Source organism: Echinops telfairi, unplaced genomic scaffold (genome assembly GCF_000313985.2).
Source record: "Echinops telfairi isolate 266 unplaced genomic scaffold, ASM31398v2 ScPeMD7_2;HRSCAF=8, whole genome shotgun sequence".
In the NCBI taxonomy this organism is placed as follows: domain Eukaryota; kingdom Metazoa; phylum Chordata; class Mammalia; order Afrosoricida; family Tenrecidae; genus Echinops; species Echinops telfairi.
In genome coordinates this window covers 44637667-44643452 of record NW_022103898.1, presented here as the reverse complement: position 1 = coordinate 44643452, position 5786 = coordinate 44637667, and positions in this window count along the sequence as shown.

Genomic DNA, 5786 nt, shown 5'->3' with positions numbered 1-5786 from the left:
CATGGTAAGCCATTAATTGGGGTTAAAACTATTTTAAGACTATGCCAAGCATTGAAAACAGCATTATCTTTTTCTGTAAATTCTGACTACATTATTAATGTATGATCACATAAAAGACATTTACCTCCCCTCTGGCTGAATTTTCCACATCTTCCAAATAGAGATAATAATATTCGCTCAGCAAGGTTCGATGGATTAAACATCACAGCACGTGTAGAACTATCTTAAACACAGCCCACTTAAAGAAAAGGGAACATTTTCCCCAGTGAAGAAGATCATCTTGCTGAAAGTGGCAATATTCAGCTCGTGGCTCTTTAATGTGAAAAGGTGTGGGAAGGGTGTTTGTCTCCATTACAGATATTTTGGGATAAAAGACACCTACTTGTTCCAAGTTCTTCTTTTCCCAGGAGTTTTTAAAGACTCACAGGTGACAATTTTTGATAAGCTACTACATTTGCCTGGGCATGCATCTTAAAAGGTAACAAGAATAAAAGTTATTTCAGCCTCAGCTCTGTAAATGTTTTACATGAGTGTTATTTTTCAGGCAATGAATGCTATCTGTATATTCTGGGAAAGTAAGGCTTGGCCTAAGGTTTCCTTCTCAGCTTTTCTTTACAGATCAAAACAATGTACTAAATAACAAGTTGTAAAGAATGTTTTCAATCACACAATGTTATATTGCCAGGGAAAGAAGTCACAGCCTGAAGTGACCTATTTAGTTCTTAGAAGATAATTCTAATTTATTTGAAAAATTCTTTCTTATTAAAGGGACACTTGCCTTTAGACATTAAGCATTCTTCTTTGTGTTACTGGAGTTCACAAATCATGGTCTTATGCTAGAAAATCCTATTGTCATTTTTCTATTGTTCACAACAACGAAACCCATGAATTTTCCAGTGAGACTTTTTTTAAATGTAGTGACAATATATGTTACTCTTTAAGTATAAAAATAGATAATTTTCAAATGAAGTAGCCTTCTATAAGGCTGGCCTGTATTACTCAAAATTCTATTCTCATTTGTCCGCTCTTTCTTCCATGCAGTGTTACTTTACCTGCCACATCTATGGAATATATTTCTATATTTAATGGTTCTATAGTTATTAACATCTAAATTATGCTCTATTTCTACTCTACACTGATTGCTCTATAAGTATTTCAATTATTTCCTGTCTTGTGTCAGTTAATATGACTTACCCAAAAAAAAAGATACTGAGCAAAGCGCTCCATAACATAGTGATTTGGAGCAACATACTTTCTTTTATTTTATATTCTGGTAGTCATCTAAATTTAGGCTAATCTGGCTGGGCTCATCTGGGGGGGCTTCAGTCCCTAGGTTGCTAGTGATGGCTGGCATAGAACAAACTCTGCTCTGGGCTCTTCCGTCTTCGGCAATTGCGGGCGTTTGGGGGCTGGCTCTTCCCATCACGATGACTTGTCTATGGAGAAACCCAGTGATCGTGCACATTTTTCAAATCTCTCCTTTCATTTCTTCTAAAATTTCATTTGACCAAGGAAATCACATAGTTCAGCCCATGGAAATGGAACTGAGAAGAGAGAATAACTTTTCATCATAATTTGCCACTAGTCTTTAATGCATTATATATCTCTAGAAGTAGCATGCAGACTCTGAGCCCAGAACAGAAGAGCAGATTGCTATATGTATCTATAACAACTGAATGACATAAAACACAAACATATTTCAGGGCCAGCCTATACTTCTCACTGGGAAGGTAGAACTATCTTCACCATTATCCTCATCTATCAAGAAATATAAAGAATCAATAATGCTGTATTCTTTCCTATCACTAATGACAACAAGAGATAGGCGATAGCACTTCTTTTTTTCTTATTTATCTACCACATACCTCTCCTCAGTCTACACCTTTTGGGGTGGGTGTGATATAAAGTGCTTTTAATTTGTTAGAAGTACACAGATAATGTAAGGATAATCATGTCTACAGATCACTTGAGTTAGTAGAAAAAAGTTCTGCCTGTTCCCCAGTAATTCTTATTTTATAAGCTATCCATGAAAAAAAAAGAATAACAATAACAAACCCACTTCGATCAGAGTAACTCCAATTCATAATGATCCAAAGGACTGAATGAAACTGCCTAAGTCTTTCTCCCAGAATGCAAGCTGCTAACCTTGTGGTTAGTACCTCAACATATAGCCCAGAAAGCTCTAATTCCCTAACAGCTGCAGAAAAAGTAATGAAATAATGTAAGATTATAAATTTTAACAAATGGAAAAATTGTGGTGGAAATATTAAATTCGACTTACGATGTACTTCAAATACTGTGTTTATAAAGCAGACAAGACAAGAGCTGATCCCTTTGACATATTAATGTGAATCTATTTTTCTAAATTTGTTCAGTCAAGAATTAGAGCTAGTAATTTTAAGAAATCAGCAATTATTGATAGTTTACAGATCATAAAGCACTAAAACCATTAAACTATTTATCAACTTTCTAGGCACACGTTCATCCTCAAATCAAGCTTGTACAGATTTTATAAATCAGTTAATAGTTTTAAGACTCTTCTCATATGCTAAATATGGCAATAACATGCATACCGAATGCATGGGTAGTAATAATCTTAGAAAGGTGTAATTTAAATAACTTTAAGTAATTATAGTCGCTTTTCCATTTGCCAGTATCTCTTGTAAAGTATGTAATTATCATGCTGATGCTGTAGTAACTGTTAGTGTTGCTAATGGCAACCAAGAGAAACAGCCTGAATTTGAGCAATGGGAGAATAATCTTTTAGGAAAAAAATCTACAATTTCTAGCAAAACATGAAATATAGCATAAAAATAACATTTGAAAATACTTAAATTATTTCGATTTATCAGAGTTTTAGGAGTAGTTTCAGTGACCTCAAGAAAATGTTTTAACTAGAGAAACTGCTGTAATAGGTGGTTGGGTTGGGTTTTATTTTGCTTTTTTTTCTGAATGCAGTTGTTGATTCATTGTTTACATCACGTGAATCAAGATTGTGCCACTTTGAAGACCTGTTTCATTTGCACATACAAAAGATTTTTGCAGTAAAACAATATGCTCTATGACAATTAAATGGAACACAGATTATACCATTCTTGGTAGCTGTTGTTTTTCAGAAGCACTGTGGAGTCTCTGCTGAGTCAGCCTCCCTGTGGACCACAGAAGGGAACACTGCTCCATCTTGCACATCTTCACAATCGGTCCTCTGTCTGAGACCATTGTTGCAGCCATTGGGGTCTTTCCCTTTCCTACCGACACTCTACCAAGCATCCTGTCCTTCCCAGACACTGATCCCTCCTGACAATGCAGAGCATTTGTGATGAGTGCTTGCTGGCTTTGCTTTTGAGGAACATTTTGGCCAAATTTCTTCTAGCACAGATCTATTCAGTGTTCTTTGCCAGCACATCAATTCAAAGGCATTACGTTTTCTTTAGTGTTCTTATTCATTGTCCTGGACTACATGACCTTAACCTACAACAATTCACTTTTAAAAGTTTAACTTAAGGAAAAGAAATCAATTTGTTTAATTTCTTAATCCATTATTTTAATTTGTAAAGATACTGTTACCTGGAATCAAAGTAAAATGATATCTTCATACTAAGAAACCAATGACTACCCTGTGGCTATTTCCATTGCCACCATTGTGTGTGTGTGTGTGTGTGTGTGTGTGTGCACATATTGATGAATTAGAAGGATGCTAAAGATGTTCATCCTCTGCTGAATTTGAAAAGTTGGCAAAATTTAATTTAAATTAAATTTGGATGCTTGATTGTTCCTGCCTTGAAAATATGTTTCAAAAGATTATACTATGCTGCAATTTTAGTACCAAAAAGTATTATGTATGTATGCTAATGTTTTTCTGTCATAAGCCTAGAAATTCAGTTGAGGGAGTAAAAATAACCGAGGTCAGAAAGATTTATGTGACTCATTTATGCATCACAAAAGGCTATCATTCACATTGAAACGCTATCAATCAAAAGCTTCCAGATGATTTTCAAGAGAAACCCTTTAACTTCAAGCATTGTGGGAACGCACATGAAATTCTAGCCTTCTTTGATATGCTTTAAAGTAACCCAGTTTGTTCTTCAAGGTTCAAATGAGTTCAAAATCATAAGTATAACTATCAAATCAGCCTGTCATCTGATGTAGTCACACTTGTAGAAGTAATACAAAAGATCTCTTAGACTGAATAACAATAAGGTCAGGATTTCAATTCTGAGATTGAAGATTAAAATGAATTGATGAATAGAAAAACAAGGCCATCACTGTAATTGTCTTTTAAAATGTGTGTACAGTATTTAATAAACTGTCTTGTTTTCCCTCATGGAAGTTCCAGGACATCAGTGATATGGCATAGTTGCTGTGACAAAGGGCTTATCAAACATAGCAGTGATCTCAGACCAGGCAGCCTTTTGCTCTGTTGTAGAAAAGATCAGTATGCATCCGAACCAGCAGGCTGGCACCTGACAGCAACAAAGCAGTGCAATGGGCAGATACTTCACAGAGCAAAATACCAGTCGAAGAGCACTTTATTCATAAATTCTATTGTTAAAATAATTGAATCACCTTTGCTCCCTCTGCTCCCTCTATTCACTAATCAATCAGAGACAAGACATAGTCAAACTTTATTGAGCATCAGCTTTACTTTATTTTATTGCTAATGAGTAATACAGTTTATTTTCCTAATTTTTATATTTCTTTCTCAAGTTGCATGACCTCTCTGTTACTCTGTGTTTCTTGCTGTAGTAACAGGAAAAATCACATCTATTATATTTGATCAGCATTAATGATATCATGGATCATGCCATTCTCCATTGTGGGGGATGTTCTGTGCATTATTCTTTAGTAACAAACCGAAATTCCATCAGTAAATTCCGGTAACACACTTCTTCTCTCTCTCTGACAGCTGAGACACAACAAGACTCTCTCTAGATATTGCCAAGGGCTCTTTGGAGAACAAAATTGCCCTGATTGAGGACTGCTGATTTTCTAACATTTGTTAATAAGCTGAGGAATTTCACCATTGGAATTGGGAGTCCAATACAAATCTATTCATCACTTATACAGTTGTGTGATCTCAGTTTTATAGCCCTCAATTAGGAGTCATGCATTGCTGACAAAATTATTAGAATTGAGTGACACAACATATGTATAAATATATGTATGGTATAATATAATAACAACACAAGCTCTTCTTTTATAAATATACTGTAAGAAAATAGCATTTACCAAAAAAATGAAATGAGTTCATACTAAAATTTGTTTATGTATGCATTCTTATGTCAGGTGACAAATTTTGGACATGTCTTCTTTTTAAACATAAGATCATTATTGGAATATTTATTTTCCTGTTGCTTTCTCCACACATTTCTTTAGATCTACTACTTTGTAGATGTACAAGTACATGGACCACATCTTTGCTATAATTCCTCATGTAGTTAAGTAAATTCTTGAGTCATACCTCACACTGTAATTATACTCCATGATAGTGGTTATTTTACACTGTCATCCATCCCAGCTATACGCTTTACATTTTTGTGTCTCTTTTCTTGGGATTCTAAAACTGTGTCTTTATATTGAATTTGGTATATGCAACTAAAACTCAATATTATGACTGTATAAGATCAGTGTTTTGAAAAAAGGTCTACATACCATTTTTAGCAATATTTTAAAAATATTTAAAATGTAACAATTCATCATTTTAAAATTCAAAATGTACTTTTATTCTGTGTTCTAAATTCATGGTAAGCATAGAATACAAACCTCTCTCAAAACCATTTGTGATT